The sequence below is a fragment of the Otolemur garnettii genome, unplaced genomic scaffold (genome assembly GCF_000181295.1).
Source record: "Otolemur garnettii isolate 467f Iridium unplaced genomic scaffold, OtoGar3 scaffold00075, whole genome shotgun sequence".
In the NCBI taxonomy this organism is placed as follows: Eukaryota; Metazoa; Chordata; class Mammalia; order Primates; family Galagidae; genus Otolemur; species Otolemur garnettii.
Genome location: NW_003852470.1, coordinates 7,209,080 through 7,221,029, shown reverse-complemented (window position 1 = coordinate 7,221,029; position 11,950 = coordinate 7,209,080). Strand labels below are relative to the sequence as shown.

Here is an 11,950-nt window from a genome sequence, read left to right as displayed (position 1 = left end):
TCGCTACATGCACCTGGTGGGCCTCTGCGCATCTTCTGCCCGGGGTATCCTGCACCCCTTTCCCTCCTAAGCACCCCGCGGAATTCAGCTATCATGGGAAGCCTGCCCTGCCCTGGGGAGGGCTTAGTTCTGGGTCACAAGTTCTTAGAGGGCCCCCTTCCCTTCTGGCCCTTACCAAGGTTTGTTTCGGCAACCAGTCTCCGTTCCACAAGACCACAGTGTCCCTGAGGACTGTCCCGACTGGCTCCCTTCTCTCCACGGCCTAGGACAGTGGTAGAAGCACAGTATAAATTAATGAATTCCTCATTATTAATTTAGAGGCCGGCAGGCAATGCCCTGCCAATGAGCTCCTTCAGTGTGGAATCTTATGCCAAACTCCTGAGGAATTTTATACAATTCTTTTACTAAAATCTGAGGAGAAGTGTCCTAACGAGTGCCACACAGGGGGTACACTTTGCATTTTATTTGCAGAAGTGGAGTGTATGTAAAATGACATCGTCTGGAAAAATTCCCAGGCTATTAATATTAAACAAAGGTTAATACTAAAAGCCATTTCCTCCGTGAGCGTCGCTGAACTAGAAAGTATGGCACAGGACGACAGATGTACCAGAGACGTGGAGCTTTTCATGACTTAGGGAGAGGGACCAGCAACTTCCCCAGCCGGCAAGAGCAGGGCAGTGCACGTCTGTTCAGCAAGGGCTCTTGCGAATTCGCTTTCAGCTGTAAGATGGTGCAGTGCTGACGTGGGATTCATCGCATCTGTCACTGGGGTGCTGATGAGAAAACACGGCACACACATCACCTGGGCGCTGCAAATGGAAGGATGGCTGTAACCCCGGAAGGAGCTGGAAAGGAGTCATCAACATCAACAGAATCTATTGTTCCCCGCTCGGAAAATTGAGGGATTATTTCTCCTGCAAGTCAGAATGGAGCCCGTTTGCGTTTGTCAGCAAAATGATCCCATTTCACACCATTAACATTTGGCAAGATGGAGCCCCATCCATTAGCTAATCTGCAGATGCCCCGACCACAGATTCAGGAAAACAAAGAGCAGCACAGTCCTGCCTTGTCTGCACCGAGCCAAAACTGTGAGCTAACCCCGCGTCTCAGTTATAACCCAGGTAAGGGGGGTACCACAAAGTGCTTCATTAAAGCAAGTCAGGAGCTGGTGGCTGCTGGAACAAAATGTCACCATCCCGCACCGACTCTCAGGAGGTGCACTGCAGGGACTGCTGGCCCATGAAGATATGCACGGCGTGGCCAGGACGGGCTTGGGACATAGCAGTAAATAAAATAAAACACCCTCATTAATTCACCCCCCAGGAGAGCGAGCTGGTGCTCACACTTTTGGCACCCACATCTTCTCCTGGGTCCCCATGACCAACTGCTGTACTGGGAACCATGCCCCTTCTGTCTGGGCTTTCTTGTAGGGACGTGGCCACTTTACTAATTCCTCTAGTTTCAACTTTTCTTGGCAGAATCCAGCAAAATGACTTTCCCTGCTTAACCTGCTCTCAGCTCTCAGCTCTCCTTCCCAGCTCAAAATGGGTTAGCAGTCTGGGAACTACGATTCACAGGTTCTGCCCATCTCCTGCTGCTGAACCGTCTCTCCAGAGCCCCCCTCCCTCACAGTATGCTATCAAACAAAACTGGCCTATGTGAGGGCTGAAGTAGTCACACAGTGACCAGTGAGCCCTGGAGCTTCCCGGCGACTCCCTGAGAATTACCCGACAGATACATCAAATAGTGGTGAGATTATACACCAGCAGTCAGCTCCCCAGTCTGTCTTGGTAAATGGTTTGTGGAGTTTTCTAAATATTAATCTAAGAAAAAATATTTTAAAGTATAACTACAGTAAGAATTATTAAGAAATAACCATAATTCAGAATTCATCTTGACACAGAATGGGTGCGCAAATATTCATTTATTTATTGCAGTTTTTGGCCAGGGCTGGGTTTGAACCCACCACCTCCGGTATATGGGGTTGGCGCCCTACTCCTTTGAGCCACGTGCACCGCCCAAGTGTGCAAGTATTTATTGAATGAATGAATGAATCCTGACCCCAGGAACATACACTCAGGCTGCCCTTCTTAGCAGAAACATGGCAAACGCAGTCTACATGAAGCAGATAGACGCAGGGCTCTGGGAGCAGAGCTGCCACCAGTATTTGTTTGATGCATGAGATTAGTGATTGTGGGAACTGAGAACCATCACTGTGAATGCTCCCCTGTCAGCAAATGAGTCAATTTAATACGTGCTAGTAGGACAGCTTAGAACAGGCATGGCTAGGCCAAACTCCAAACTAGAATCCTCAACTGCAGGAGGAACACTAACACACTCTGCCCGCATGACCCCAGAGCTATGATGCAACTCCTGATCCGTCCGAGCGCCCCAGAAGGGCAGGGCCCCTTTGCGTTTCTGTGGTGTTTTGTGCACAGACTTCCATCCATTATTTCAGTCACACACACAGTGTCCCTGGGAGGACAGGGGACCAGAGACTGTCCTTTGTGGTGAAGATGGAAAGCCCAAGCTCTAAGAAGCTCTAGGACCTGCCCTTGGCTGCAAAGACCCAAAGCGAGCTGGATGGAAGCCCTGAATCCCTCCTCTCAGCTCTGTCTGTTCCCACCTAGACAGGAAGTTCCACCAAGTTCTTCTCCCCTCTGCCACTTGTTGTGATGTCCCTTCAGCTTAGATGGTCACTTTTCCCGCTGCCACTCTCATCCTCACATTCTCTGGGTCTGTGGTCTCTAATCCCCAGGCCATGGACTGGTACTGGCCTGTGCCCTGTTAGGAACTGGGCCACACAGCAGAAGGCCGGCAGTGGGCGGGCGGAGGGAGCGACATCTCTGCTTACAGCTGCTCCTCACTGCTCACATGTCCCCCTGAGCCCTGCCTCCTGTCAGGCCCTGCCTCCTGTCAGACCCTCCCCTCTCAGTGCCCCTTAACCCTGGATAGTGGAAAAAAACGTCTTCCATGAAACAGGTCCCTGGTGCTAAAAGGGTTGGGAACCACTGCTCTGGAAACTTTTGTGTTATACTTCACATTGTAGAGAGCCTCCCCAAGTCACCAATCCAGATTTGTCACACCACTCGCGTCCTTCTCAGGACTTTCCAAATTTGTAATTACTTCCTTATCCTTGTGCACATCCTTCCACATCTGCCACCTCAGTGGCCCTGAGCTGCACGAGGGTGGAGATTTTTCCCGGTGTGTTCTCTGCTGTAACCTAGTTCATTGTCCCCATCCCCACCCCCAAGCTCAGCCTTCCATGCTCTGTGCCGAGACAGGGCCTGATGCAAACCTCGGCTCTCCTTCATCTGCTGGTCCCGAGAGGAGGTCTGGATGGGGACCAGGTGGGCGAGAGTTTGCACCTTTCCTTTTATGGCTCCCGCCTGCCAGAGTTTCCCCCGCTATGTATTTGCTTTTCTCTTTACTTTGGTTAAGTCTCCAGTCGGAATATTTCTGAGGGCTTGTTCAGCTTTCTTAGAGATAGGTCTGCATGGGACAAGAAAGGCTCTTTTCCCTAAATCTCAGTGAGGTCTCTATCTTCAGCCAAGGCGCTTATTAAAGGATGTGGGAAGTGCCAGGTGGAAACATGAGGGTGTGGTCAGGAATAGCATGGAGGACACTAGAGAGAGGTGGGCACCCGTTGTGCAAACCCCCATGCCAACAGGACAGGCAGAGTGCGTATTGGGGATGTGATTTTTTTTTTTTGGTGGAGGAAGACAGAATCTCACTCTGTCACCCAGGCTACAGTGCAGTGGTGTCGGCTTAGCTCACAGCAACCTCAAACTCCTGGCTCAAGTGATCCTCCTGCCTCAGACTCCTGACTAGCTGGGACTACAGGCACCCATCACCACACACCTGGCTAAGTTTTCTATTCTTAGGAGAGGCAGGGCTGACTTCTGCTCAGCCAGGTCTAAAACACCTGACCTCAAGGGATCTTCCAACCTCGGCCTCTCAGAGAGCCAGGCTCACAGGTGTGAGCCACTGCACCCAGCTTGGGGATGTGATTTAAACAGATGAAGCTTCAACGTGTTGGTGAATGCTGAACACCTAAGCAGAGTGATGATTTTGGAGTAATGATTACCGTGAGTTATGAAGCTCTCTGTCCGAGGGTACTCTGGACTAGAAGAGGTTTTCCTCTATTCTGCGAGATAATCATTTCAGTTCACTCACATGGATGTTTAATTTTACAACATTGCTATTGGGCCCAGAAAAAAAATCCATGCAGGGCCCATTATTAACACCCTGAAAATGGAAAGCTAATCTCTGAACAAATAGCTAAAATAATATTTTGCCAGGGTTTTATTTTTGCGTTGTGAAGGAGGAACTCTGCGCAGTTGTTCTGTTTCTTCCTCCCCTTTTCTTTTGGAATTTGCTGTGTTGGAACGAAGAGGTGGGGGGCCTCGTCCCTCCCTGAGTCCAGGAGCTCAGTGATCCCCGCCTTGGTAGGGAGCAGCGGCAGGTGCTTGCAGAGGTGAGACCTGCCTCCAAGGAGAGCCCGGCTTCCTGCACCTGGCCTCGTGGCTCCTGAGTGACGGTTTGGGCCCCAGATCTCCCCCTGTCCCAATTTATTTTGCTGCTTGCGTCTGAGAGCTCAAAGTGTGGCATCTCTTGGCCCCCCCCCCCAAATGATCAACTCTCATAACACACTGCACTCTTGGCCAGAGCTGGGCTGAATGCTTCCCATGCCTTCCTGCTCCCTGGACTTTGGGCTGGAAAATGGTTTTGGACCCAGTTTCCCAGCTCTTAGCCTCAGGGTTTGGACCAGGCTTACCCAAGGACCCATGGAAAATCGGTTCAAACATCACCCTGAAAATGGAGGAAATGGCAGTGGCTTTGCTCTTGTCTAGGCTCCCTCGCTCTCTGCATGGGATTGGTGCTGACATGACCCACACTCATTGATCTGTGGGTCATCGTGGATTTGCCCTGGGTCTTCCTGAACCCACATCTGGCCCTAGGAGCATGTGAGTGCTCCCTGCCCTCTCCAGTAGCCATCACCCTCAGAGCAAGCCAGCGGCATCACTAGCCTGCAGCAAGCCTGGCTGGCTGGGCACTTATCCTGAAGTGATTGATTAACATGTGTGCTTTTAATAATAAGCAATTATATTCAATGCATGACTATAAGAAAGTGATTTATAAAATACACCTATCAATTTATTGGTACAGGGAGCCCTCACTTTGAGACCTGTTCAGAAACATGCTTTAAAACTAGAATCCAGAAATGCAGTTTAAATTTTACATCAATACACCAAACAGTGCAACTTGAGCCTTGCGGTGATGTGGCAAATTGAGGACTTGATGCACCTTGGAATTCCAGTGCCCATCCCTAAATCCCCGGATCGTCAATTGGGGGTCACGCAGGAACCTCCCAAGGATGCAGAAAGCTGATGTGGAAGATTTCCCTTGGATGCAGTGGTCAAGAGGAGGACGTGGGCTGGCCGTGCCCAGGAGCAAGTGCACTAACACAGATGCACCTTTCAATTCTATCTCCCAGGCTGTGTGCTAATGCCCAGGGTGCTGAGCTGGACTGTCCGCCCACCATCGCCGCCTCCCCCCGCGCTTCAAGCTTTATTTCATCCACTTAATGCTCTCTGCTCTGTGCTCAGGCACTTAAAATCTCCCATTACTATCACTCCGGCTCTTTTACGGCTTTTTTATTTGCTCTATCATTTCACAGTCCAGTTGTTCTTTTCGGTCAGGTGGACTATAAAATACTTTGATAACAAGTTCACACTGGGAGCCGGTGGTGGGCTCAGCCCGTGCTGACCGCGGGCTCTTCCCTTCTGGGCCTGTCCCAGCTCGGCACCTTCTCCAGGCTGCTCCTTCTCCTCCTGCCCAAAACAGCTAGAAGGAGATCCATGTTCTCACTCACAATTTTTCTTTTAAATAATCAAGCATTTTCACCTTTGCTCCATAATTACCTGTCTTCTCTAAAGGTATTTTAATCTATTGCTATGCATTTAATACTATTCCTCTCCACATCAGCCTTCAAAAATATGAGCTCAAATGCCTCTCTGTGGAACGTGCTGGCATGTCCCCTTCATCAGGGGCTCTGGTTGGAGGCTCGCTGGCTGCATGCTTCGCCCCTGGGGTCCACCCTTGCCACCATTTACCTGTTCTGTCACCTGGAGCCTTTCGGAGCCATAGTTTCCCCTTTCTTCTGGGACAGGGGAATCATAACAGTGCCCTCTCTTCTCGTGGGGGTCATCGTAAGGTTAGAATGAGATGGCACCTCTCACTCCATGGTTAGTGACTGTGGACAGGTCTCTCCCCGAGAAGTGTCTTGTACTGTTCTTGCCCTTCCCTCAGCGGGTCCCCACCTCAAGAAAGAACGTTCCAGCCAAAGTTCAGAGCTCACCATTCCCGGTGCCTACTCTGAGACCAGACCGGGGCGAAGCAAACCCAGCTGGTCCTGAGCGGTCGCCTCCGCAGAAGGAAATACAGGTGTCGACTCACTCCTTCAGACCCCAGACGAGGCTTAGCCACACGCAGACCTGTAACAGTTCAACTTTTTGCCTCATGTTATTGATCCAAATTCACTTCAGGTTTATTTTCCAAAAACATGTCCCTGGCTTATAATATTGTTGATTGGAATCAGGTATCACCTGGCCAAATTTAAGAGTATTATCACTGCTATTTTTCTTTGAAACAATGATAATTTTTTTCTTTTTTTAATTTTAACTTTATTCAAATTAATATGAGGGTACAATATTTAGGTTACATGGTTCTCACTTCCAGGGTAAAGTTCCATTTGTAGAAGAGCCCCTCACCCCGGGGGCGTGTTATTCACCCTCACAATGTGCACGTTAGGTGAGATCCTGCCTCGTGCCCTCCCTCCTTCTGCCGTTCGTCCCACTCCCCACCCCCTCTGACCTTCCCTCTACCCCCGAACTGGGCTATAAGAGTGAAACAATGATAATTTATTACATATTTACTGTATGCCAGGCTGAGTGAGAGGTGCTCAACAAACACTGTTAACTGGTAAAACTCTGTGACATGGGCACTATTTCCACCCACTTTATAGATAGGGAAACTGAGACCCAGAGAGGCTAAAAGTCTTTGCAAGGTCATGCAGGTCACAAGTAAGTGGCAGTTGGGATGCAAGCCATTGTCAGATGCCACCTCCCAGAGTTAACACTGGGGCGAGGGCTGCATCTTGCAGGCCCCCCACTGCCCACAGCCATCTGGAGTCCCCGTGCTCCTCCATCTCTAGTCGATAGGTGCCAGTGGACCAGAGCGAAGTGTTGAAGGATCCAGAACGTCAGCTCCATGTGTGAAAAATGGAGAATTTATCACCTGCAATCCTTCTTCTCATTGAACTCCTGTCACGCTGATTACCTGCTGGAACGTGGCACGGCTGTTTCTAATGACAGCAGTACATTCAGATCACATAAATCTAATTTTGCATAAAATTTAGGAACTTTTTCTTCTCAATTTATCCAGATAAAAATACTAATTTAAAATTGAGATTCTTCCCTTTTCCATCTTATTTCTCTCCTAGATATTTTAGTCTTCTCTGAACAGAAAGGACATTGAACAGCTGAGGAGTGGATCAGTTCATCTGTAGGACGGGGATCTACTTACTATTCCAGATGAGCGTATTTATTTATAATGTGCCCCTCTCCATTTCTAAAAGTTATCTGAGGTGACTTACAGTAACAAATATGCAGGTGCTGAGATCAGTAAAACAAAGTAAAAGGGGAAAAAAAGAAGGGCCATAGACAGAGAGGGGAACATAGGGTAATCAGTCAAGTGAGAGTCTCATGAAAGTCCTGTGTCTAGGGCACATTAATTGTAACAGTAATAATCTTTACATCTGCCGTTTGTCGGCTCACTCTGTTCCAGGTGTTTTCTAGGCACAATTTCATTTAAGCCTCCCAATTGGCCTGCAGATAGGTGCAGCAGAAGCTCTGTAAGTTGACCACCCAAGTGACTGTAACAAACTGGTCAACACAGGGAGGTGGTCGACCTAAGGAAGCAGGCCTACTGTGCAGACACAGACATGTGGCGCATGTCCAGTCTGTGAAAATTAGGTCCACTTAAGGAGGTGGTCAACTCTGGAGGTTTTACTGTATTTGCTTTTTTTAGCAGTCACATCTTAAGTTTACTTACAAACTCAAACAGTATGCTATTGAGTTCAAGAGTTTGATCCATTTTTCAAACAGAATACACCTGTTAAAATGCTCTTCATATCTGTTAAAGGGATGAATGAAAACATCTTTACTTCTTAAGCAGTTGGTGTCTTACTATAAAGAAAGGTGCAGCAAATCCAGATCCAAGGTACAAAGTCATCACAGCTAGTAACCGTCACTTATTTTCCACCGAAAATGGCAAATTCTTCCCGGGGCCCTCCTCGTAGTGGCTCCTACGGACCACAGAGGCCGTGAACCTCCGGACACTCTGTGCCAACATGGCGCCTTGGAGAGCTCTGTGGAAGGCGCAGAGACCCAAGGTGGAAGAAATGGCGGCAGCACACCCAGACCTGTTTTGCCGACCTTGTTCCCAAGCGTGCCGGTTTTACTGTATTTTTGCCAAATGCCTAGGGTGACCAGACGTCCCGCTTTTCAACAGTTTGTCCCACATCCTGTGTCATTTTTAAAAAGTCCCAATTTTTGGAAAGAATGCACTAACGGGTGGGAACAAGAAGGGAATATACAGTTTTCGGCTGCCATGTGGCTATTTCACCAGAATATGAGTTTTATATTATTTTTGTTAATTTTATAATGTTAAACTGTAATAATAACAAATAATTGCTGAGAAGTGATTATCGAGAACTGCTTATCAAAGTTTGCATTGTTGTCAGGCCCTGCCCCACCCCACTCCCCACCCTGCCCCTCTGGCCATGTTGTCCCACCTTACCTATGTTAAAATCTGGTCACCCTACAAATGCCGCAACTTCTGCAAGTCCCAAAGAACACCATCTGCTTGGGAGATCTGTTTACAGAAGCTGCATAACACTCTGTCCCACAGCCTCCCAGCCCTGTTGCATCTCAGAAAATAGACCCCTTGCTCCCTTCCTCTGCCCATTCTTTGGGGCAAACGCATCCCCTGGGACCCCTCGCTTCTCGCTTGCCTTCCACTCTGGCCTTGCTGTTTTCCTCCTGCCTCTTGGACTACTCGATGCAAAGATCCTTTGGCCACCGGCAGCTCTACCTCCCACCCCCCTCCTCAGAGCTTTCTGCACAGCACTGCTACCTTCTGTTGGCCCCTGGTGCCCTGACAAGGCCTTGATCTAGTCCTTAACTCACTGCCTGCCCATTGCCTGCCAACCATCCTCCTTTCTTCAAGGGCACCAGCTCCCCATAGTTACCCCTAGGTCATTTGTTTATTGCAAAGGACCAATGAATATGTATCAAGTGACTGAATAAATCACTAAGGGATGGAAAGATTAATGGATGACTGGGAGAAGCCATCGGCATGTCACACACCCAAGGTCACTCCCTTAGAAGTGCAGAACCCAAGTTTGCCAGTCTCCAAAGCTTGGGCTCTTGGGACTTCCCGGGCTATACACTACTGGAGCTCTGAGTATATTGCCCAGCCTCAGCCACCATCCATCCTGGGTTCTCAGGGAGAGAACCACCCTGGAGTGGTGCAACGGTTTAGCCCTGCCATGTCCACATTTTGCAAAGGCTGCCTGGCAGCAGAGAAGTCTAATCACTGCAATTTCAGAAGGCTGGACATGCCCTGATGTCTTCATCAAGGAATCTCGCTAAGGCACTGCAGGCCTATCCCCTGTGGGAGGCCACAGGGCTTGGAGTAGAACCAAACTCAACGCCCTTCACAAGTCGTGGCAGCTCTCAACCCTGGAAGGCAATGATGGAATATTCTATGAGAGTCGCACTTGGCTTCCTTATAATGCCCATTCAATAGATTGTTTTGATGGAAACATCACAAATCCATTTTGTGAAAAGCCAATGATATTTGCACCCAGGAGTTCAATAATAGGACATGAAACTCAGGGAAAGAAATAATCAAATTGTCCACCCAGAGTGGAGTTAAAATTGTCATAAACATTGATCCTTCATTGCAGGGAATAGGAATAATAAACAGTTGCTGAAATTGCATAGCCGCGGAGATTTCATTCTCTAATTGTCAAAAAGCATTAAACACCAACTATTTATTTTGCGGCAGAGGAAGCAAAAACAGACTTCAGTGCATCCCTTCGGCAGAGGTTGTCCCTAATTGTCATGCATAGATTGCAACAGAGGTTATGGAGAAAAATTGTTTGCATTTATTAATCAAAAGGAGTCAAAGGCACACAAAGATATCATCAAGACTCCCTTGTGCTAGGGGGAGGCTGACAACTAACATTCCTGATGAAGTGTTTGCAGAGTGTTTGCAATCTGTTCAAAGCCTTTTTTCTTTGCAGGTGCAAACCTTTCTATCTAAAACATCAAAGAAACAATTGAAAATTAAACAGAGTAAACATGGAGATACAGGTTTCAATCTTCCATTTTTTAAGACAATGGGAGAGGTATAATTAATTTCAAAGCAATATTTGTGTTCTTTCAAAACTCATTTGGGCACATTAGCATTTCATTACTTGTGTATTAAGCACGGTTGCTCCTTTCTCCCTCTCTTTTGCCCCTTTCGTTTTTTAAAAAAAATTAGAAAGTTGAACTACTCCTGAGATGCCTTTTACTCCAAAGCATCCATGCATAGGTAATTATCTTGCTCAGCCTGTTTGATCAGTAGAATAAGTCAGAACTGCTTGGGTAAAATCAGGCAACAGAAAATAGATTAAGGGAGAAAGAATTCCTTTCTGGTGATAGTAAGAACTTCGGAAGCAAATATAGCTTCACTCAATTTTGCTATAGTGTATTTTAGTATATTCATAGCAGGTAACTTTTAATATGTTGGTTTTCTTTAATTGCTTTTCTCTATTCGGTTTTAAATTCTTATCCACCCCAAATAAATTGAATTAAAATACAACCAGCACATCTTACTTTGTCACCTGAACATTAGAAGCATGTTTTTCTATATTTTGTTTTTAAGCCATATCTGGTTTTTGAAGATGATATTCAACCGGCCAGATTTCCTGCATCATCTGTGTGAGATACTTTCTCTCTTGAGATATATTAATTTTATACATCCTGGACAGGAGATCAACTCTGTCAAGCAGTATCCAAGGTCATTCACGTTAATAAAAATGCAACCCTTTATTGTGCTCCATAAAATGTCACCATTTAACACAATATCTGTGATCAGTAATAATTTTTAGTAAATAAGAGTAATATCAGAGATACTACTCTTGATTATAAATATTTATCAAGAGATAACAAATCATGAATTTGTCCGTTATTCAAGTATAATGTATGCAATTATTCCATTTGTGTTTAAAGTCCTTAATTTATGCAGCTTTAGCGGGTAGGGAATATTTGCTGGAGAAGATTCAGGATGGGAGACCAACTGGGTCCCACCCCTGTTATTGGTAGACTGCCCCTCACACCACTCCTGGGAGAGCTGGATTTGGTGCCAGCTCTGGGTACAACAGGACATGATGGGACCCAGTGATTTTGTAAGTGTTCATCAAAGGCCTATTCTGTGTCCAGCATCATCAGCCTTGTAAGAAAGGGGACACCACAGCATTGAAATGTGCTTATAAGGCCAGGTGTGGTGGCTCATGCCTGTAATCCTATCACCCTGGGAGGTCGAGGGAGGTGGATTGCTTGAACTCAGGAGTTAGAGACCAGTCTGAGTAAGAGCAAGACCCCATCTCTAAAAATAGCTGGGGGTTGTGGTGGGTGCCTATAGTCCTAGCTACTTGGGAGGGTGAGGAAAGAGGATTGTTTGAGACCAAGAGTTTGAGGTTGCTGTGAGCTAAGATACCACAGCACACTACAGATCAACAACGTGAGGAAGGAAGGAAGGAAGAAAGGAAGGGAGGGAGGGAGGGAGCGAGGGAGGAGGGAGGGAGCGAGGGAGGAGGGAAGGGAAAAGAAAACTG

At 47.3% G+C, this 11,950-nt stretch overlaps 1 pseudogene; it reads right to left on the bottom strand.

The window, feature by feature from the left end:
• Positions 1-8,188: 8,188 nt before the first annotated feature.
• On the bottom strand, positions 8,189-8,503 carry LOC111726695 (annotated as a pseudogene).
• Positions 8,504-11,950: the final 3,447 nt, after the last annotated feature.